The 24,768-nt window shown below is 35.4% G+C and overlaps 1 protein-coding gene across 10 annotated transcripts in view; it reads left to right on the top strand.

Moving 5' to 3' along the window:
- The first annotated feature begins 12,938 nt into the window (after positions 1–12,938).
- The window catches only part of ahnak (AHNAK nucleoprotein), a 39,345-nt gene continuing 27,515 nt past the window's right edge, over positions 12,939–24,768 (top strand). For 5 of the 10 annotated variants that reach the window (XM_052149197.1, XM_052149196.1, XM_052149195.1 and 2 more), the window contains exon 1: positions 12,940–13,192. The gene's annotated coding sequence lies outside the window, so the exon portion shown is untranslated. Of the gene's footprint in view, positions 13,193–20,336; positions 20,418–24,768 lie in introns of all 10 variants that reach the window. The other 5 variants (XM_052149191.1, XM_052149192.1, XM_052149199.1 and 2 more) reach the window with 3 other exon arrangements.

Genomic DNA, 24,768 nt, shown 5'->3' with positions numbered 1-24,768 from the left:
ATAGATATTTTAGATCCCCTAACCAAACCCCAGCCCCAGATTTAACCACTTACAAACAATACATTTGCATGCCTGTTACATGTTTTGTAGTCACAATAATTTTATTTACATCACACTATAAAATAGATATTTTTGAACACCTAACTCCACCCCTATGCCTAAATCTAACCAATAACACAGTATAACTAATAACACAGGCAACCATATCGCTAACATTTTACAATAAGTTTCCATTCATTAACATTAGTTAATGCATTAGGTATCATGAACTAACATTGAACAATATATTTTTTAAAGCATTTATCAGTCTTTGTTAATGTTAATAAAAATACAATTGTTTATTGTTAGTTCATATAAAATTATTTTGTTAACTTATGTTAAAAAATGGAACCTTACAGTAAATTGTTACTGGCATATCAAGCCACAATAATTTATTCCAACAAATTAAAAAAAAGTCACCATGAAAGTATTCCAAATGACTCCTGCTGCATTCAAAGTCCTCCGAAGTCAGACAATGGCTCATTGAGAGGAACAGTTTGAATTTATTTTAATTTTAATTGCTGAAAACCTTCCTCTCCTTGAAGGCAGTCACATCTCATAAAAAATGTACATCCAAGCATTAAATATTGTATTTGGTCACAAGATTTACAAGAACCAATGGCACTTGGCATCATTTACGTGACCGCTAACGCTTGTTGAGGCAACAATTTTGAATGAGAGGAGTGTTTAAATGAGAGGAGAACGGGATTTGAGCGTTATGGCGAATTGAGACGCTGATCACTGAATATAGGCTTAAATTTAGATGTGTTCCTCACACAAAGCCATCACACGGCATCGGAAGATCTGGAATACAGTGCAAGGCATGGATTATTTTCATGATAATTTTTGTTTCTTTTCTAATTTTTCGAGCTGCAAATTTTCAGACATTCTGAAAACTCTCCTTGTGCCCTACGACAAAAATAATAATATATAAAGCAATGAGTAAATGATCGCAGTGATTTTATTTTAAAATGTACTGTAGCCTTGGGTAAAGTATTGAAGTTATTTCAATAAGGCATCAGTGACATTTTAAATATGGACTGAGGCTGATGTTTTGGTGATGCAGGCAATGAACCAAGGAAACATTTTGGTGGTGATAAGTCATTAAGTGACATATACCATTGTGTTGGTCGGAAAGTATGGTTTTCCATGCTCAGATTTATTTGGGGTTAGGAGAAAGTATTTTAATATTGAAAGAAAAAAGAGAAACCCACACACTTCACCTTTAATTTTATTCTGTATTTGTAATCCGTAAATTCATGGTTTTCAATGCGTTAAGAAAGAGTTGAGCAAATGGGTGGGTGAAAATATGATCCGAGTTAGGAAACGGAGTGTGTGGAGCTGGAATGTTTACCAGAAAACCTCCTCTTCCTTTGTATTGGTTCAGAGACATTGGAGTTAAATGGGTCAAACTAAACCAGCTTCAAGAACAATACTTGTTGTAATGCCAACAGCAACACTACTTGCACTGCCAGCTCCCCCTGAAGTTCCCCTGTGCTTCCTTGGTCTCTTGCTGTGTTTCCCACCCCGGCTCTTCTCTTAGCTCCCATCACACTACTACTACAGAATTGATTTGATTGAATGCACCTCAGGATTGAATGTTACAGTGACTGAGAGGTACCCAGGGTCTGTGTTGTACTGTACATTTAGTTGAAGTTTCTCCATGTGAAGAAAAAAGCTTGGTATGCCTCTGTAAGGCATCTGCTCCTCACATCTGGAAAGAGTGATGGGTAGCAGCGGTCAGGAAAGCAATGCGCTTTAAAGAGAGATTCGGCCTAAAAACAGTATATGGGGAGTTTTATAACATATAACGGTGTCTAAAAGTTTGCTGCCGCAAGTAAAAATCCTTTTTATTTAGCATTATTTGGTAATTTAGTGTTGTTCTTGTTTCAAATTGTGAAAACAGTGAAAAGTTTAACTTAATTTTGGAGTGAACATGGTCAATGTCACAAATTTGATTACAATTGATTAGTGACCTAGAAATATAGTACAAACAATAATTTGTCATAGCGTTTCTTTTCTTTTTTCAAAGCCCTATAGCTTTATTTCTAGGTAGGTTAAAATTAAAAATACATTTGGTCACTACTGCATTCAGTATTCAGTAACTCTAGAACATTACATTATGACTTTGCAGGGCTGTGCCACAAACGTGTTACCTTATAAACAAGAGGTCTCATGGCAACGATGAGTCAGTAAAGAAACCTCAAATTAAGATGAGGAAAACAAGAACAGAAACCAGGCTGTGAAAGTATATCTTCTATGAAATCAGTTTGTTCTGTGTTGTGCTGATACAGAAATGTTCCCCTGGAGTCAGTCACCATGCTGTTCTGCCAGGAAAAAATAGCCATGCTAGTGTGCAATCACACACAACAGAACCAAGCATAGACGTATTCACCAATTACACTCTTACACTTTAATTTTAAACAACACAATCTAACAAAATGTACTGGATATGAGGATGACATTCCTTTAACCCAGATTATGATGTGAGGACAGGTATTCTGATGTATTTGGCTGCTGATGATGACCTGCATATTTCTTCCTGTAGGAATTTTTACATTCCACTGCAGGGGTGGAAGGTGAAGGTGCCAAAGGGAAGAATGTGGATGGTGCTGTCAATCACTGGGAACATCTTAAAGGTTCATCAATACAGCATCTGTTGATTTAAACTTCTAAAGTCCCTTTCTTTATTTTCCAAAGTTTTAAACTCTACCAGAGCCTGCCAGTTTTCTTCATTGTGTTTGCACGAGAAGCTTACTGCATGATTGTCATGCAAGGCATTGCAGAAATCAGTGGGGAGAACGAAAACAGACAGCCCCTGCATTTTTGGACACGAGACCCCATACATAACTCTGCAGGCTCAGATTACCATTGGGGGAGGTGGAGCAAATGCATTTCATCCAGAGCTCAAGGACTAAATGTTTTCATCATTTATACTGGATACAGAGGGCTGGAGCTGAAAATATGTTATTTTCCTGGTGGATTTGTTTATATATATATATATATATATCTGTACCACAATCAAATATTTTTTTCTGTGCAGTACTATAGACGTACAGTATATACTTGATTTTATTAAGTTTGTTTCGTATTATTTTGTCAGTGTTTTAAAAATGGATAAACAACTATATAAATATACATTGTCATATTTTACAGCTTGCATTAATATATGGGTAGTCTCTTAACCTGTCCAAGGACTTTCACCATTTTTAAACACTTTTTTGCCTTCAGTATTATTTTTAAATGGTAAAATGTCTTTTAATAGTAAAATTCCACGTATTCAGAGCTAATATGTACGTATATAATAATTAGCAAAATGGCATTTAAAGTAGTTTTAGATGGAGATTAGCATGTCACAGAAGGACGCCAACATTTCATATACACTCACCTAAAGGATTATTAGGAACACCATACTAATACTGTGTTTGACCCCCTTTCGCCTTCAGAACTGCCTTAATTCTACGTGGCATTGATTCAACAAGGTGCTGAAAGCATTCTTTAGAAATTTTGGCCCATATTGATAGGACAGCATCTTGCAGTTGATGGAGATTTGTGGGATGCACATCCAGGGCACGAAGCTCCCGTTCCAACACATCCCAAAGATGCTCTATTGGGTTGAGATCTGGTGACTGTGGGGGCCATTTTAGTACAGTGAACTCATTGTCATGTTCAAGAAAACAATTTGAAATGATTCAAGCTTTGTGACATGGTGCATTATCCTGCTGGAAGTAGCCATCAGAGGATGGGTACATGATGGCCATAAAGGGATGGACATGGTCAGAAACAATGCTCAGGTAGGCCGTGGCATTTAAACGATGCCCAATTGGCACTAAGGAGCCTAAAGTGTGCCAAGAAAACATCCCCCACACCATTACACCACCACCACCAGCCTGCACAGTGGTAACAAGGCATGATGGATCCATGTTCTCATTCTGTTTATGCCAAATTCTTACTCTACCATCAGAATGTCTCAACAGAAATCGAGACTCATCAGACCAGGCAACATTTTTCCAGTCTTCAACTGTCCAATTTTGGTGAGCTTAGATAATTGCATTAATGAGAAATTGAACAGGTGTTCCTAATAATCCTTTAGGTGAGTGTATATTATAATAATAATTAGCTGCCTTGCATCATTTAGACTTTTTGAGGACTCTTTATCAATATGATTTGAGCCAGCATTTTGTTTGGTGATTTAAAGAGACAAAGAGTAAACTGGTAACACTTTATAAAAAGGTTCCATTTGTTAACATGAACTAACAATGAATAATACTTTTAGAGCATTTATTAATCTTGATGTATATTTCAACATATACTAATAATTTTTTTTTAAATAAAAAAAGTTGTATTAGTTAACATTAGGTAATTCACTTTGAACTAACGAACAATTCAGAAATATATTGTTCATCGTTAGTTCATGATGCCATATAAATTAACTAATAATAGTCTCATTTGTTATCATTTAGTGTGTTGCACATTTCGCAGGTTAAATAACAGTGGCCACAGAGGAATCTATGGTTCTGACACTTACACTTTTGTAGATGTGTACCTTTTGTGTGCAATATGTCTGTGTTTTTATTCATGTCTGAAAAGGTTAAACATGTTCATGTTACGCTTATACAGACCAGGAATAACCATAAAACCACAGGTATGTATTCCATAAAGAATCAATAATAAGTTGTGGTAAACATGTTACCTCAGGTAAGATAAATTACGGTTAAACCCTTACATTAAATATTTCATATAGGGTAGCATGTTGGTGTATAGTTTATGCTTATAATTTTAAGTTATTTAATTAATAACTTTAGGTAATCCATGCGTTAATTAAAAAAATGATCTCTTCAGCAATTAAAATAATTCAGTAATGAGGATGTAATCAAAGTACTTAGGAGCTTACTATTTTCTGCTATTCAGTTATTTTAATGGGGTTCTAAAATCTAGAGTTGAGTAAAAATGTTTTGTTTTTTTTATAAAAAAAATTGTCTATAAACCAAATTATCTAAGTAGGCCTATGTCTGATGCAATCTTCTGAATTATCAGAGCTTTTGGTATGAGAGCTTGCATTGATGTACAGGTTGTTCTGTTTGTAGAATATCGACAGTCATTCCTGTACTAACTTGTGCTTGAGTATTTAAACCCACCCTTAAAAGACTGCGCTGTTGAAACACTTCACAACTATGAGAGGAATGTTATGATGATGGCCTATTGTGTCTAAAAACAAGACAAAATGGGACAGTGTAAGTGAACATAAACACTGCTGCCTTTTTCTTTACCATGGGGATGAAGTAAAGAGGATGAACTTCACTTCAATAATTGTCATCATTCTAAATGAGCAAAAGCATGACTGACTGTGTCACTGCATGACTGGATGGCTAAAAGAGAAGTCCAATATGTTAAAATTACACTGTACTAGTCTAATAAAGTCTTATTGTAGATTTGTATTACATTTCACAATAATGACTATATGTTTAGTCAGAAATGTGTGAAGTTTTCACTATTCAAACTATTTCAACCAATGTATTTTTGGCAGTATGGCATGACTGAATGCGTGAATGATCTTTGTGAAGTGAAACAAATTTGATAACTTTATGTCGTTGCTGACTGCATGATAACCAATCATGCTGCTACTTTTCAAACCACATTTTGAAATTCAATATTTATATACACACCGGAGATCGCTATGGAAACATCGCTGCCATAACCTTCCCCCTTGCTTATTATGTTGCCATGGCAGCCATCCCAGAATAGTCCTTTTCAGTTTGTCCCTCCCTTGTGTTTATGACTCACAACCTGCAGGGGAAACCACAATTCAGCCTGTATCTCATGATGTTTCTTCCCTACTTTTTGACAAGAACATTAGAACTGGATCTCAAAAAGGGGAACTCCATAAAAACATGAAAAAATGTGGCTATGGAGACCACAGGGATCAAATACATTTAATGAGGGCGGGGATGGGCCAAGATTTTCCATTTAGGGGAGTTTCTAGTATCACAAAACTGTTGTTATACAAATAAGTAAATAGAACAAACGAACAATTAAATGACCAGTAAAAAGGAATACATTATTTTAGGTGTATGTTCTGTCATTCCCTCCCTTTTTACCCCATCAGATATCGTATGTGTAAAAATATTTCTGTACTCATACAGTACTCATGCACTGAGTGTACTCATGCACATCCTCCCCCTTGTTCTACACTCAAGAGGAAAACCAGATGTGCCAACAGTAATAATAATTGCTGTCCATGGAGATAGCCCACATACACAGGTAGCCCACGCCCTCATCTCGAGAAACTAGCCCTCCCACAAAGGACAGGATGAACCTATTGAAAAACGGAAAACCTCATTTTTGTTTTGTAGTATTCTGTAGATACAATAACCTGTTATGTTTGAGCAGTGTTAGAAAACACCTGGCACTAATGTGTGTGGATTTTATTTAAATTTGCTAAATAAATAGGCACACCTATCTGTTTGGGTGATATATATATATATATATATATATATATATATATATATATATATATATATATATATATATTTCTTGTATTTGTTGCACGTTTTTCATGTACTTTTTTTTTTTTTTTTTTTTTTGCAGTGACAACTAAATGTATTAAGCCCATCATAGATTAATTTTCTAAAAAAGTTGTAAACAATGCACCTCTGTGTTGGCTCAACCAATGGCATGGGTTTTTGGCTGCGACTATCTGTTGTAATGGCAACAGAGGGTATAGTCAGAATGCTGTCTGAAAACAATGTTTATTTTTACAATTCCGTTTGGTGATACTAGTGGCGCAGAAATTATACACTTCAGCTTTAACATCTGTGTATATTCAAACTGATTAGTTGTAGGAAAAAACACTTTTTTAAAAGTTTGATTGTTAAATTTGATTACTTTTCTAAACATTATAATAAGATTAATTTACTGATTACTTTGTTAAAAAAGTAATCACATTACTAATTACTTTCAAGTTATTTTCTAAAACACTTGTTTTCCACTCAACAAATTCAAAATAATGTCTATTTTCTCCTTGTTCATTGTCGCACACCCTTCAGCTGTCACAGAAATGCAAACAGACATGCATATGAATATATTAATTCACATTTAAATTGTATTACATATAATGAAATATTTTTTAGAAATATTTGTAACCCAAGTAATTAAGTAAAAAGTAATTACTTTCATTAAAAGTCAGTAACTGTAATCTGATTACAAGAATTTAAAAATGTAAAGCATTACACTACTTTTTGTGCCTTAAGTAATTCGATTACAGTAACTAATTACTTTGTAATCCAATTACACCCAACACTGGTAGTGAGTCAGCATCAATGGAATCTTTCAAGTTTAATATACTGTAAGAGAGTATACAGACTCCCTGAAGTTAAACTAGCTGTCCTCAGTTTCACAAGTAAAAACAACTCAGAGTGCACATTTCAGGGCACATTGTTCCCCGTTGTTTTGTTTGAACTTCAAATAAAGTGGCTCCTCAAGGTTGATCCCATGCAGGACACACCCAATAAATTCAGCCTCTCTGCCCCTCCTTGTTCTTTTTCCTTCTGTCGCTGGTATAGTACTGCGTGCATTGTAGTCATATGATATGACTCACCCTGACACACCAACACTGACTGGTGTTATTCACACTAGTTCATACAGGCAGACACACCTATGAACCACTCACCAGGAAACACCCGTTCCCACATATCCTAGAATTGAACTAGTAAGATATTTTTTCATGGTGACATCGCTGGATACACTTTAGACTAATGAAAAGCATGGGATCTTCTTGTTAAGATTACAGTGACTAATCTTTCAAATATGCATCTGCATCAAAGCAGAGAGCTTTGTAGCATTTTCTATGGCCATTTCATGTCTCTTTTCCCCACATGGTTTCAGAACTCTGCAGAAAAGCATGAGTGTTTTGTTCCTTGACATTCTTTGCCTGTTTGTAATCCAAAACTTTTATTGCATTTGGGAGACAAAACTCCTACACCAAGAAAGCAACAAATGAGAACATTGGAACATATACACACTGTTGTTCCAGTTCTTTCCTGACTCATCTAATGCTTTTTGACTATTCATCTGATCACAGTATTTACAATAGTTCTAATACTTGAAATAGCCTTATATGGCAACATACTTCTTGTACATTTAAAAAGCAACTTATTTACTCAAAGTAACTTGCCACTCCCTATTTTTCTTAACAAGGCAGACAATACAACTCATTTTTCGATTGGAGAATTCATCTTCTGCTTACCATTACACAGCCGTAAATATGGGTGTGACATGTGGATTTGTATACCAAGTGACTCTCTCTCTGCCTGTCTTTCTTTCTTTTTGTCTTTCTGTCTGTCTGTTTGCCTCCCACCCACCCTAGAACCACATACAAACGCCTACACTATATACCTTCATTTCCAGCATTGGCAATATCTAAGGCAGCTGAAACAGGCACCTAATTGAAGTAACAGTCCTCTTACTCAATCGAATGTGATTTAGACCTTGTGAAATATATTTTGTGAAATCAAGGCAGGCTAAAACAAAGCAAAAGGAGACCGGCTGTAAAAAAAAAAAGAAAAGCAGAGAGTAAAATGTGAGGCGCTTCAGGGAGAGGCAGTGTTGAAAGGGAGTGACTGATCTGCTTGCTTCAGGGTAAAACCTGTAGCAATATAAGTAGAATACTTGCTGTACACATAAAGACAGGAATAAATAAAAAAAGTGTTGATATAGATGGAAATTTCCCTTAGCATTCCAGTTCTTTCAGGTAGCTCATCAACAATGAAAGTGTTTAATTCTTGCTTCAGATTAGGTTTATTATATTATATTAGCTTTTCTCTTAGGCTTACATTTCTCTACAAAATACAGTCAGGAATTTGCACACATGTACACATTTTGTGTCCTTAACAGGACATTTCTTGTATTTGCATTTGAATGATTCAAGATTCAATTATTCAAATATATCACCCTATTTGCACTTTCTGATTTAAAAGAACACAAACACTACAGATGGACACTAAAGCCATAACCAAGGGTACTTGTGTTAGGCTTCAATACACAAATTTAATACAGTTTTTCCCATTACATTTTATTTATTTATTTTCAGCATAACAATTTGAGTGAAAAGCTGAACTGAAAAAGTTCAGAATTGATTTTAGTATTTGCCACTTTTGCTTTAATGATGGCATGTACCAGAGCTGGTATGGACTCCTCAAGTTTGTTCAAAACCTGATGATCCATATTATCCCAGACTGATTCGTGGATGTTCCCATGATGCACTTATGCAGCTAATATGGTCAATGTCAAAATATTTGCGTGATCACAGCATTTGAGATCATTAATGTCATTATTCAACTGTATTTCAACTTCATTATTTCTTTTAATGTTTTTACATCACTAAGGCTGGCTATCATTTTTATTTTATTACTTCTAGCTTTTAGTCATTCATTGATACCATTAACTATGCCAACTGCAAAAAAATGTGAACAAACAAGAATAACATCTTGTACATTCAAACTTTATGATTGCTATGTGAAATAGATCAAGCAAGGCATAGTTGCAACTGAATGCCTTGACAGCAGAGTTCTGACTCATGTTTATATAGTAATTATATAAAAACAAACATATTAAATGTAATTGTGACAGTTTGTGTTACTTCGGCATTTAGCCATATTTTAATGGCTTCGGTTCATTTTCCAAACTGTCTGATGGGGACTGTCTGGGTACTGACTGATGTGTTTGAATTGGCTGATGTTTTTGTAGCTTTCTTTAAAATAAATTAACTGATATATTTTAAAATTGTTTTATTGTTTGAAGTTTAGCAGGAGGTATATGCAAACATATTTACCAAAAACTATTTGCACAAGGCTTCTAAATTTATTTAACAAAGAAAAATATTCTGGGAGTTTAGGAATATACGTTAACATATAGTAACATATAAGTGTTGTGTTCAGTTTTCCCCCTTATTTTATATTTCATTGTGAGGTTGAAATACTTCATTTTGGTGACTTTTTATTAACTCATGCAGAGCTTGTCTGCTGATATCTTAACGAGCACACTTTTTGATGCACCTATTCTGCACGTTTCGCGGCCCGATCGGTTCTCCCGATGGCCATTCCACCCCTGATCAGACCAAAAGTTCGTCGGCCCACCGGGAAAATGCCCGGTATACCAGATTACCAGTCCAGCCCTGACTACAATGTTTTCAAATTGCTTAATAAGTATAACAACCGTACCCTGTTTGGCAGTCTTTTTAAACATGTTCAATATTCTGCGACAATGACGCTGATGCCTGCTTTTTTCCCCGTCTCTCCTGCTCTTTTCGACCTATACTCACTATCCAGCTGGATGTTGTTGGCCTCAATGGTTTAGCGTTTGACGTTCGACAATCGACATTCGGGTTCGCAGATTTAAGGGACCGTCTGAAAACTCCACTCACTATGCTATAATTTACATTTTCACATTCAGAATGTTGTTAAAACTTCCCAGAGGAGAGACAGACATACTACAGGTGAGATTATTAAAATCTGATCAATTATATAAGTACAGTAATCAATTTTAGAGGGTAGAAGGACTTCAAAAATAAATAAATAAATAAATAAAATACAAAAACTCAACATTTTCATACTATTTCAGCCCCACACAACCACACAAGCCTGAAATAGTATGATAATGTTGATGGCCTGGCTCAAAGAAGGCACTGTCTATTCTCACTGAGACAATGGCACATTATTAAAGATATGAAGCAGTTTTCAAATGGCAACAAATGTTTAACATTTTACATCATAAAAAACATTAAAACCTACATCTATCAAGTTTTTAATCACAATTTTGCCTTCACTAATGCAATTCAGTGGCCCTGCGGAGTGCCAAATGAATTGGCAAAATGCTGATCAAATAGGTTAGGATGGAGCATATCATGTCACACTGCAGGACATGTAAACTTTCCAATGCAAGTTAATGTCAACTATCCACACACAGTATACACAGTGTACAAATTATAGTGATTTACACAATGATCACTCTAAGACTTTATAGATTTTACAGTTTGATTTTTGTTAACGCATGATATTCTGTAAAGATGCTTTGAAATGTTGTGTGTTGTGAAAAGCACTATGCAAATAAAAATGACTTGACTTAAGCACATGAATAATGTGCAGCACAATAGACACAATACAGCACTTGACATTATAAACAGTATACACAGGTCATTGTGGGACACCTGTGGTAATTTCTTAAAGACTGCCAGGAAAGATGCCCTTCCCTAAAGTTAATTTAGAAAATATGCAATGGCTTATTTAATATATGCACAAATTATCTATATTATTGAAAATATTTGATTTTTTTTGGTTAAATTAAATTTAAATTTAAATGTTAAATTTTTTTACTATCACGCTGTGCATTTAAGTAACAAAATCCATGTTTATTCTACATGAATATATAAGTGAATGGACATAATGGAGTAAAGATAATTGCGCTTAAAACAAAAAACACCACATTGTTGGGAATCTGATTGTTTATTGGATATAGACCTTATTCACAGTAGCGTCATCTTTGATTTTTGATTTTCGGAAATGGCAACGAAGCTGCAAAGCATAGATGTACACATACAGTTTCTTCAATTACAGTTGGTTACAGTGTATTTGGCTCATTCCACTGCCAAAACATTGAATAAATATTTTCCCTTACAAAAATTGAGAGTTTGTGGCAAATTTACCGTAAACTTGCCGCAAATTCGCCACTGATAATTCTCACATGCAATTGAGCTTTGCGGCAAACTTGTGGCAAACTGTCCATTCTTGCCAAAGGTTTGCCGGATGTTCATACCGCCAAAGATCTGCAAACTTCTGACAAACATTTGTGGCGAATCAAAAGCTCATTTGCATGTGAAAATAAAGAGAGGCAAATTTGCTGCTAGTTTAGATTTTTGTAAGGTTTCCAAGATATTTCAGTAGACAAAAAAAACTTAAGACAACAAGAGTTGTGGGAAAATTACATGTGAATCTTTTGATTGCTTTATACAGTGAATGTCATTGAAGAGACGGTAAGTCTATCCCTCACAGTCTAATTTTTATTCCCGTCAAAAATCAAAGATGGTGCTACTGTGAATAAAGCTGCATTCACGATGCGTATTATTAGAATGATCGTAAATACGAGTTTCCCATTTGGAATTTGCACAGGAACGACCCCTCAAATTGTAATTACGACTAAGAAACTGTGAGATAATTTTGATACTCTAGTTTCCAAGATGGGAGGAGTCGTAGGCTACACTTTTAACATGGTACTGTTTCTGTAGAGAATGACAAGTTTAATTAATTTTTCTAAAAATACATTGATAATGATCTGTAATCTTTGTAAAATAAATGATACCCTTATGAAAATTTACCATGGATTTATTGTAGTAATATTGTAGTAACCACGACTGTAGTAACCATGTTTTTTTCTTCTTCTTTTTCGTAGTAACCAAGGTTTAAGTAACCATGGTAACTTGGTTTTAGTAATAGTACCATATTATCTATGGTTAATTTAGAGGTTTTATATGTGGCTTTTACTAACTAATTTTTAAAGGGTAAACAAAGTAGCTTAAACATTTTATCTTTAGGCCCTTAAATATATTATAAATTAGTGTATTAAATTATTAAGCAATAATAAAGTTAATCATTTTATCCAAATAATTCGTAAAATTCAGTTTAACAGAGGCATCGGAATTGGTGTCCATATCAGCGATATTGGCTTAAAAGTGCTTTGTATCGGATCGAAAAGAAAATAAGTAGGATGCCCATCCCTACACTGTTTCCAACATCTCGCTGAAACAGTGGGTGGGCTGGGCTAAAAGTATGAGCGACCACTCCCTGCTACACCGTTACCTCCGCCCTCTTCCCAAATGAAGAACACTACAGCTTCACCCTAAACGCTTCCATTCTCCATAGCCCGGAGTTACAAGTTGCACCAAATAAGCAGCACGAAAGTGAGAGAGAGAGAAGAGCAAGGAACAAAAAGTAACAAAAAATTATAAAAACTCAAGTAAGCTTCCATGCCTTGTGTAAGAGAGTGAAAGAACACGAATAAGTTAAGAAGGCGTTTGTAAGGTTTCGGAGGAAAACTTTTCTGGGCTGTGGCAGAAAGAAGTGGACCGCGGAGGATGCCTTGGCAAAGGTGTTGAAGTTTTAAGGTAAGTTTATTAACTTTTTTTAAATTCCTAATTAGTATAATTCTGTTATGCAACGCTCAAAAAGCTTAACCACAATTTTAGCTTGTAATTACATTTTTTTTTCTTCTTTTTTGTGCTGCGTAGAGCTTTTTAGATGTTTGATTATGTCTTACTAATACAATACATTTGTTTATTTGGTTATTTTAAGAAAGACATTGCATCTGACGAACTTTAAAATACCAGCAGCTGTTAGTGCGAGCATGTTGACAGTGGGTGTGTATCTGGATGCAAAATTGTCATCTGTTGCGCACGTTTCTCACCATACTTGCCTTAATGTTTGCGATTGTTCAGATTTCAACGTTTAGTTTTGAAACTCGTCCTGCTAAAAGAACAGGGTTCGTTTTTCGTTTGAGGGACATTTCCTGAAACGTTGCATACCATGCAAAAGATACACCCAAGTAGTTGTAGTCCAACAGAGTTAAAGAACTGCAACTGGGATAAAATGGGTGTCTCTTGCATGAATGTGCTAGTTCTGTAAGTTAAAACGAATAGATTTGTCATGAGATGGAGTCATCTACTCATATTGGTGTGTACAAACTTTCCCCTCCTAAACGCACTGTATGTGTATAATCTGACTTTTAGTCATGCCATACTTGGGTTCCTCAAAACTTTCCTCTTGGAAGTAAAATTACCCAACCCTACCAAATCTGGTCACAGTTTGAGATTTTTGGACAACATTCTGCGCTGTGGTTGAACTACTGAAATTTCTTTTTTCCCCTGATATTTTGTCCTTATGTTATTTTAAGTTGAGGTTTAATTATGCTTAAACCTTCTCATTATCCCTAGAAAATGTACGTTTATTAATTTAATTTGTGAATCTATAATTTTGATTTTTATTAACCTGGAGCTCTGGCCAGGGTGTGGGGAGTGTGTAAGAGGGGGAAGGGAGGAGGGTGTAATGGAATGTAGTGGTTTGGAAAGACTTACTAATTGAAACCAGGTTTGAAGCATAAAGGGGAAAAGTAAGGCTTGCTATGGAGGAGAAAGAATAAGGTGTTTTATTCATGCCCAACTGCTGCATGACTTTGGTCATGAAACTGTATGGAGTAGGACTACTGCAGATTTGTTATATAACTGAGTAAGAGACAAAAATAAATAGATTTAGTAGAGAAAAGGACATTGATGGAATGTTGCAGATAAGCACTGATATTTGGAGATATGTATGGAATTTTGACATGCAAGAAGCTGTTTTGTAATCTTGTGTGATTTAAGGTAGCTTTGTGATGAATGTGCATGTTCATGAACAGAGTTTTCAAGAGAAATGTTTAGAGCCCATCCCCCTTCGGCTGCCACACCCAAAGCTCTCTTCTGTTTTGTCAGAAGAGATGACTCCATGGCAAACTCAAGAAGTCTAAACCAGTTTCTAAATATTGTATGAGTACAACTATAGAAGAACAACTTTTTAAAATTATAATTTAAGTAATTTTGCAGGATTTTACAATGCTAGGCAGTTGTTATGTTTTATTATGACTGGGGTTGCCTCAAGTTCACTGTCTTGTATTTCAACCTTAATTTTATCTGAAGGTTGCAAAGTGTTTGTTTAAAAACAGAACAGGAAGCATCTTGCTTATCTTGAATTATTTGGGATTTGGATGTTAAGTACCAACAATGTTTAGACTTAGAAATGGGGCCTGTGTATCATTATCTTATGCATCATTGTCTTGTAGGTTTACAGTGGATGCACAACGTTCTCCTGCTCTGTGTTGATAGGCCAGAATAGGGTGTGCTTCTTAGGACTTGCAATTCCAGTGTGAAACGGAAAGAGTTTGGAATTGTGCACACTTCCTCTGTCATTTCCTTAAAGGCTTGTCGAGAACTTGCCATCCACACCATGCTAAAAGAGAATTGACAGGCCTCCTAAATGTGGTTACAGTTGCCATTTGTTTGTTTTCTCACATCTTGATCTTTCTTTGTCTTGAATTCAGTCATTCAAAAGACTAGGTTGAAAGGGTTCAAATAACCATGAATTTTCCAATCCAAATTTTGATTATCCATCACAGATAAGCTACTGTCATTGTTGGTTTAAGAGAAATAGTTTGTGGGATGTTGGGATTATTAAAGAGATTTAAAAAAACAAACATGTTTGGACTTAGACTTTGTTGCATTATCTTGGTACATGTCATCCTGTTCAGACAGACCCTGGCATTATCATGGTTCCATGATTGAGAAATACTGTCTTGAAGCTAAAACAAAGGCTAAACCAAATCTCTGCCAGTATTGCTCTTGAGTCAGAGTCATAATTTCATAATTTTCCATTTTGACAGAGTCGTGTTGTAAGATGTCGCTGACATAGTTTTTGACTCTCATTTAATTCAGTTTGTCACATACAAACAGTCCCCTTTTGATAATATTATGCATTTATTCCCAATTTGGCTCATTTAACTATGTTCAAAAAATCATTTTGTTTTATTATATTATGTAATATGTTCTGTGAATTATTTAATACACAGTGAGTTCAAATAAATATTATATTTACCATAATTTAATGGTACAGTAAATAATAGGCTAGCCTAATTAGTGGCCAAGGTGAGACACACATGGGCTGACTTGCATGACGTAACGTAGCCACACCTCTCTTTGCCACGTAACATACTGGGTTACATGTTAAATTAAAGTGTATGCAATAAAGCAGAATCAACACATACAGTATAGTGCAAAAGTGTTTATTGCAAATTATGTATATAGTTAAAGTGCATTGTTTCCCGGTGGGCCGATGCACTTTTGGGCCGTTCAGGGCCTTAATGGCCATCGATAGAACTGAGCGGGCCGGTGGGTTGGCCGCGAAATGTGCTGAATGGGCCACGATTGAGGTCTAATTTTGATTATGCTAATGCTTTCGAAAATGCGCTTTAAGAGCATTCAATGATCTACATTTCTTGATGTATTGAAGTGTTTGACTACAGCTTGTCCTACATCATGCTATTTCAGTAATGCAGTAAAGCACATCTACTTGTGTACAACAGCATGAGGATGTTGGCTTCAAACTTTGTTCATCTATATTCATTTTTGCAAAGTTTTTCTGAGTTTGTTTAGTTGTATTTTTGGTCATTTAAGTGTTGGGATGCAAATTATGCCTTTTTCACTTTTACAGAACGAGTGTCAGTGGCATTATAGTCAGTAAAGACAAAAAAAGTGACTCACTGCAAGTCTCAACAGCACATAGCTAATGCACACACTTGCGTAAATGTTCCTGTAACGTCACCTACATAAGTCACAAACATGCTTTAGTGTAACTCAATACAGCACCTTTTGAAGGTACAAGATCATAATGGTTCAAAAGCACTTCTTAAAAATTCTCTCTTTTTAATGATTTAATTTAATTTACACATTGTATCTTTGCACGAAAGTTTAGTCGAATGTGGGTTTTGAATTAAGCCCACATGGAAGTAAAGTGTGGAATATTTAACCAAATGGTAGTTATCCCGATTTTCCATGAATGTATCAGCGCTTTTTTTTTACATCAGAAATTGCCTGCCTCAAAGCAAGACAAATGATTGATGAGAATTATGACTTTACACTTGTCACATTAAAGAGTATCCTGTAATTTGCTTTGGAAAAAATGTCTGCTAAATGGCAAGTAACAAGTAACTCCAGTATTCAAAGCCAAAGGCTACAATTTTGTGTTGTTACATTGTCTAATTGCTGACTGTATGTGCATGTGTCTCTTAATAAACATCACAACACTTAAATGACAAGAATGTAGCATTAAGACTCAAACAGTGGCTTTTCTATAATTAGTGGTCTGGTCGTCAGCCCAACAATGCTATGATCACTTATCTAACGCCCCTCAGCATTGGCAAACATTTATAAATTTAGATTTATAGTTGGGAGATACCTCACATTTTCACTGGAGCACTAAGGCTTTTTATGCTTTGCAAACAATTTGTACGATCTATTTTGCTCTGCATTCATCATTGTCATGATGAGGGGCTTCTGTTTGTCTATATAAGTGTGGAAATTAACTTCCTGCAATTAAACCAATTATCAAATTGTATTACTCTATTTAGTGTTAGTCAGTGGAAAGCATGAAAATGAGTACCCTGTTTTTGTACCAAGCTCAGACCCAATGGGTGAGTTGAGTGGGTCGAGAGTAGGACATTGCTTTGGAGTTAGTCATTGCAGAAGAGGCTGGGCTCTCTTCCAGCTGGCCTGACGGCTCTATCAAGGAATGTGTGTGACTGGAGGCCTGGGTGGGGCTCGCAGCTCACTGTTCTATGTGTGCAGGCTGTGTGAAAGATGGTGTGCATGTACTTTCTCTCTTATTGTACGAAGGGCATGTCCCAGACATCGGATGCAACGTTTGCAGAAGCGTTAGACCATTATATCTTCTTTTTATAGATTTGTAGCATTGTTGCCAGATGGAAGCATTGTGGTGTCGTTTAACATATTCTGGGACTGTGATTATTGTCCAATTTTGTTGTAGCACCAGTCTTTCTTAGAAATGCAAAGTATTTACAAGTACATTTTTATTAAGCCATTTTATCAATGCTGTGCAGGGAAAACGTTAATAGCTCAGAGCATGTTTTAATGTAAAACTGCTAAACTTTGTTATGAATTATTTTTTAGCCTTTATTTTGCCAGCAGTTTTGTTCTGCATGCTCCACCTTTACCGAGGTGACAGCAAACTTGATACAACTAAGTAGAGGGCTGGTAGATGTCACCCCTTTGAGTGTACACAGCTGCTTTGCCAAATGTTTTGCAAACAGTGTTACAGCCTTGTCCAGACTAGCCTTTATCACCACGTGCCCAAAACTATTTCAGTCACAGCTCAGAAATACCCGTCCCTTAATGAACTACAGGGTAGTGAGAGGTTCTAGCAATGCTTTCCAAATAATAGACAATGAAGTTTGAGTTAGCAGCTCAGAGAAGAGAGAGAAAAAAAGTGTATAGTGTTTTCTTTCCTACCAATGCGAACCCACAGACCTGTGAGAAGATCATCACAATTAAATAGCTGGTGATTTTCTTGATATATTGTGCACAGGGAGTTGCAAACTCCTTATCGAGTGTCTGGTTTGTAAAAGATTTGCGCAAAGGTTTTTTTGTCCTTTTGATTATACATTAGTGTAAGTATACAGCTCTTTTATGGCAGTGCTAAATGATCACTTTTACTGTAAACAGTTGTTTTGTATATGTGTTAAGAGTCAGTAACAGTGGAATAGTACTGGGAGAATAAATATCAGGGCAGGTACCCACAAGCATTTACCTGTCTGTGCTGATTCCAGTATTTTTCACCTTTACTGCTATATGGAGAACCTCTCAATTTCAAATAACCACAGTTATTTACTTCACAGACCTCACTTATATGCCTTATTTAATAATTTTTTTTTCAAACTTGATCTCACATTTAATTGATCTTTAATCATAGTGTTCAAGGAAATGTCTCATGCATCAATACTTCAAAAACCTTAAAGGCATGTCTGCAAATCTGACAAATTCCCAACATTTCTGTAGCCCAGGCCGACAGGCTTAAAACAGATATCTCTTTGTGCTCAGCCTCTTCAGTTTCATTTTTTAACAAATGGGCGTATGCTAGAACATAAGGAAACACTAAATTGGAATGAAAGCCACAGGGCAACTTCAGAGGTCAACGTTTTACAATTTAAAGTTTTCTTTAAAGCATAAAGTATGTTGATTCCCCTGACAAATATAATCACAGTAGCTATGTGGCACTTTAAAAACATCTCTCTGTTTGTTTGAACACCCTGATCAGCCCAATGACGTGAGTTTGGGGACAGGACTGTTTCGGGGACCAGTTGTTTAAAAGCAATTCCGTTGGTGATGCTAGTTTCACTGAAATTACATACTTCAATTTTAATGCACATGAGTCCGAATGCACCAGCATTGAGGAAGAATATTATTTGTTGAGAAGTCACTTGACTTGCAGCTTATAGCATTTGAACAATGGTCACAAATCTGCTTTGCTTAACTAGAGACGTGCAATATGAAAACAAATACTGAGGTGGTATTGAGCAAATATTGACCTGCTTGAGGCATAGTTTAACTCGTGAATCAGCCATCTAAACTTTTCGGTTAATACAATGGATTGATTCAGTGCCTTTTTCTGTTTTGCATTCTTAAGATAAGGGTGGATAATGAAGTTTGATTGTCCAGTTTGTGTGAAGTGAAATATGTGGCTCATGAGGCTTTTAGATGATCAAGTGAGGATTTGCACATGATTTGATGTTTTCTTTCCTGTGAGATAAACCTTATTTTTCTTGTGAAAAGTGACAGTTTTATAGCATTGGCATGGTTACTATGAATGGCTTGCACATGTTTTAGTTTACAACTGTCTTAAATTACTTCTATGACATCAAAGGTCGTAAAAGAGTGCCTAGGTGACAGTGCGAGATGATGTAAAAAAAAGTTTGAGTGAGTTATAGTTTTGGTTTATGGCAATTGAAAGTATAATTGTATAACACAGTAAAATCTTGCTTTATAATGTATTTTATTTTTAATAGCAGGCCAACTGATTTCCACCCTTGGAGCACAGGTGGTTTGGTGTCCATATGAGGTTGAGTTTATTTAGAGGGAGTGATGTTAATATCTGTATTTGACAATTAACACTAGCTACTTTTCAAAGGGACCTATCATACTTGAGGATTAAACACAAACAAAGCCCAAATTATGTGTGTGAGCATAAAGAAAACTAGTCTGACAGTCATTCAATGGAAACATCCAGAGAAAGTGTTTAAGCTTGTGTAGACACAGGTTATGTCTTGGCATAGGTTCATCTAAAAGGAAAACTCCCTGTTTTTTGTGTTCATTTTGCAACTGTTTCAGTCACTGTCGCCCTCTTAGGGCAAACCAGAGAAAAGAATAAAACCAACTAGGGTGGGGCTGCAATTTTGAAGGAAAAGGAGTAATAAAGTTAGCCTGATCCACTAGGTTAAAATCCTGAAACCATGCAAACAATGTTTTCATTAAGATCTTCTCATATGAAAATATAATAATGTTTCTTGAGTTTTATTCATTTTACTCAAAATGTACGTAATGTGATTACAGTGAAGATTAAAAACCAAGTTTTGTCATTTGACTGTTTGATGCATTAGAAACATTGACTTTGATAGATGTTACATGTGATTTCCTTTTTCTTTTTTTTTTCCAGAAAATAAAGGAAGACGGGAGAGTGTTTGAGCTTTAGCCTGGGCAGTTCAGTAGGTCACTCTGTCCTCCTGATAAATTAAAGGTTATTTTATTTAATAATGTGTCCAGACTTTTAATGTTTATTGCAATATAAAAGCCTAACTTATTAAACATATGTAATATTATATACACAGTGGGTTTTAAAAGTGCTCATTGAAATTCTTGGAAAACAAAATTAGTTTTAGGCTTTTGATATTTTAAACCAAGAAATGTTATGACATAAAATAAATTAGAAAAATTGACTTTTAAACCTCACTGCATGAATTCATAGTAGGTGCATTCTAAATTAGATATATTAATAATTAAAGCAAAATTACTTTTTAGTGTATATAATTACAAATAAAATGAGAAAACCCCTATATCTTTTCAAAATACAAAACCGGATTCGCTTTTAATGTAAAATAATCGTAAAAGCCACTTTGAGGTTTAACAACCCTCCCTACTGTGAATACCTATGGTGTAAAGTCAGCATTGAGTAACATGACACTCTCAGTCCACAGCATTTGCCTTCTCTCATGGTTGCCAGACCACATGTCCCAATGCCATAGTTTAGCTTATCAAGACTAATCATCACAGTACCTGAGGGACATATGTGTTGTCGATTATAAGTCCTAATGAGCTAGACATGTTTTTTAATAGGGCTGTTTGCCCATGTTTTACTTATAGAAAATCACACTGATAAATAGCCATTGCTATTCCTTTTTTGCTTCCGTTTCATTTGTTGTACACACTACTTACTCTTAGATCATAGATCATATGATTTTCGTAAGAGCCAACTGCTCTAAACAAATACCCTCTGATAAGGCTCTGGTTACCAGTGACACGATGTTTGTACCCTTGTGAAAGTCAAAGACACTCTCAGTTCTCCATAGAAATGTAATTTGTACTGCACTTAATGGTGCCTAAATAATGCAGGTTAAGAGAGAAGTATAATCTGCCTGCTTGTGTAAGGGAATTCTGTTAGTGCCATGGGGTTTTCAACTGGGGATGTTCCTGTAATCATCTGTGGAATTACTTTTAATAAATAAAAGGATTTCTTAAGAATATATATATATATATATATATATATTAGGGCTGTCAATCGATTACAATATTTAATCAAATTAATTACATGGTGTCCCGATTAATTAATCGCATATACAAATATTTGCTGAGAAAGCCCCTCATGTAACAATAACTCAGTATATAATGATTATGCATATTTATATCAATATATAATTATACATAGTTATCTTTAAATATTTAAAAATTATATATATATAAAAAATATTCAGATAATTAAAATGCTTTACATTCTTGTAGCAGAAGAGTTAATCATTGATAAGGCCATACAAAAAGTGGCTTTAGAATACAATGTATTGTTTACTACCATATTATTGATCATAAGTCAGTCATTGGCATACAGTTCACAGCAATCTATTACACAAGTGAATTTGTCAATCAGTTGTTATTATGAGGGCTTGTTTAAGGGCCCGTCAATTTACACCTACGTCAGACGTCTCGGGTGTGTAGTGTCATAAATATAAAATGTTTAGGTGACTGTGTCAAGTTAAATATAGTTTAATACTCAAGCTTTAAACACATCTTGAGATCCCTTAGATCGCATTTGCGCTCCTTCGAGTGTTTTGAACGCAAGAACGTAACGCATGTTTGTGTTGTTCTGCCTACTGAAGTGTTTTCTTCACTGTATAAACTGCGCGTTGCTCATACAGCTGAAATTTCACCTACTGCCCTCTGGAGTAAATAGCTGGTACTACAAGCTTGCATTTCTCAGGAATCTTGCTTATTATGGTCCATGGGCATGCGATTAATTGCGTTAATTTTGCCTGTCGATATATATATATTATTAATTAATTAATTACATTTATTACAAAATGCATTTCCAAATGTGATATATGTGATCTGTAGCTATTTTATATTTCTGGTTGATGGTTTGTTAATATTATTTATGAAGAGTATTATATCTGTTGTAGTTTTACCAACAAAATCTACTGGATGTGTCACTGGGTTGGTTCATGACCCCTGGTTTAGTGGCATGTTTTGTGCTCTTTTGTGCAGTTTCTCAAGGATGTGCTGATCTGCCCCATTCCATGGGAACCGTAATCAGAGTTCTCTCTTTTTTACCATGTTTTCCTCTTCTAGACTCCCACTCTAAGTATTTGCTCCTTCCAAGGCATATGGCCAGGAATCTGTCAGAGCTGTGAGAACAAGTACTGCCCAAATAGTTTTGCAGATCATATAGTTTTAAAGGGGGCTGAATGAAGTGGAACATGCATGCAATGGTGCATAGGGTGTGGCAACATGTTAAGAGAGAGAACATGTAGCATACAGGGAGTAAAATAATAGTCTGTTACACTGCTTGCTAGGGAGTTGTTGAGTACATAGCACTGTTGGTTTCCCCTTTTCCTTTTGTAAATACCTGACCCAGCCAACAATAATAAGAAGGCTTGTTTAAGGCTTGGATTGCATAGCTTCTGTGGGGTCTCTCATATCCTGTATTTCTCTCACTGTTAAGGGCTTCAAAATATAATTTTATATATATAAAGAATAATTTACAGAGAACAAAGAGTTCAGATGTGTCTTTATAAGTTCACAGTATTGTGTAGTATGCCATTGCATGCATAATATCTGATGACAACAAAGAGGTATCAGTCTTATCACCTGGTATTATACACTATGTGGCCAACAGTTTGGAATAATGTACAGATTTAGCTCTTATGGAAAGAAATTGGTAATTGTATACACCAAAGTGGCATTCAGCTGATCACAATGTGTAGTCAGGACATTATTAAAATGAAAATGTAAATTTTACATAAACTTTTTTCAGAACTTCTTAAACTACTTCAAAGAGTTCTCGTCAAAAAATCCTCCATGTGTAGCAATGATAGCTTTGTACATACTTGGCATTATAGCTGTCAGTTTGTCCAGATACTCAGGTGACATTTCTGCTTCCTGTAGCACTTGCCATAGATGTGGCTGTCTTGTTGGGTGCTTCTCACGCACGTTACAGTCTAGCTGATCCCACAAAAGCTCAATGGGGTAAAGATCCATAACACTCTTTGCCAATTATCTGTTGTCAATGTTAGTGTGTCTTTGCCCACTTTAACCTTTTGTATTTGTTTTTCTGTTTTTCTGGAAAAAGTGTGTTGGAGTGATGGCTGCTGTAAATAGGGCCTGTCTAGATTAGACCAAAAGTGACATTTTTCAAATTGTGATGGTGCTGTTTATTTTATTTTTTTACATCAGTAACGTCCTGATTATACTTTGTGATCAGTTGAATGCCAGTTTGGTGAATTAAAGTACCAATTTCCTTCTGAAACAGAAAAATCTGTACATTTTCCCAAACTTTTGGCTGCCAGTGTACATTTGCCTATTCAACTGGTGGCCTGTGGGCCAAATCCGGCCCGTTTGATATTTTCAGTGTCACGCTTGAACGCGTTTTGTCTTAGGGGCCATTCTTACTGAATGTGTTTTGTCTCTGATCAGAATGTTTTTAAATTTGTTTCCTATGTAAACTTGCGCTGGATGGAAGTCGCTCCAGCTCTCAATGTTTTGCAGGGTCTCGTGCAAGAGCGCCACGCTTTCAGATACTTTCAGATGTTGCGCTACAAATAATCATTATCCATAATTTTTATGAATTAGAAGATGTCACATTCACTGACGCTTACAGCACTCATTTGTTATAATTTTTAAATGTGAACACAACAATCATAATAGGTCAAATCATGCTGATCGGATATAGTGCATCCCTATTAGTAATATCCTCTGTTTTGCAGCATTTTATTCACATTGGCCTATTTTGTTTTGAGTCTATGCATTCCTTCTGTAATCCACTAAGATCAGGGTCAGGCTTTTTCAGAAGTGTGTATACTTGCTATTTTGAATCAAGGGAGGATTTATAATTATTATGATTGTTTTTCCTTTCAAAGTGCCCTTTATCCCATGTAATTTATCCCATAGTGGGACACATGGTGAATGCTAAAAATCTTCATTTTTGGATGGATAAGCAGTCTGTAAACTATTCACAACTTTGACACATTAATGTGCCTCTAATTAATATTATTTTGTCCATTAACTAATCCTCCCATTTGTCTGGCATAGTAAAACTCATATCATACATGCAAACACCGATCTTTGCAGTAGCAATACATATTTTTTTTAATAAAACAAGTATAAAAAACTTTAATGATCTTACATGGACTATTTTCACACAATGCATCATAAAAAATGCAACAGGGTAACAGAGGCATACAGTGGCCAAGGTTAACATGCAAACATTAGCACCATGAATACATGATGTAAATATTACATAGACAAACCATATATTTTCTTAATTGTCTATTTAGTCACAACATCTCTCCTCAGTCTAAACATTATTATTTCTCTTTAGACTG

This window comes from Xyrauchen texanus, chromosome 19 (assembly GCF_025860055.1).
Source record: "Xyrauchen texanus isolate HMW12.3.18 chromosome 19, RBS_HiC_50CHRs, whole genome shotgun sequence".
Lineage (NCBI taxonomy): Eukaryota > Metazoa > Chordata > Actinopteri > Cypriniformes > Catostomidae > Xyrauchen > Xyrauchen texanus.
This window is presented reverse-complemented; position numbering and strand designations above follow the sequence as displayed.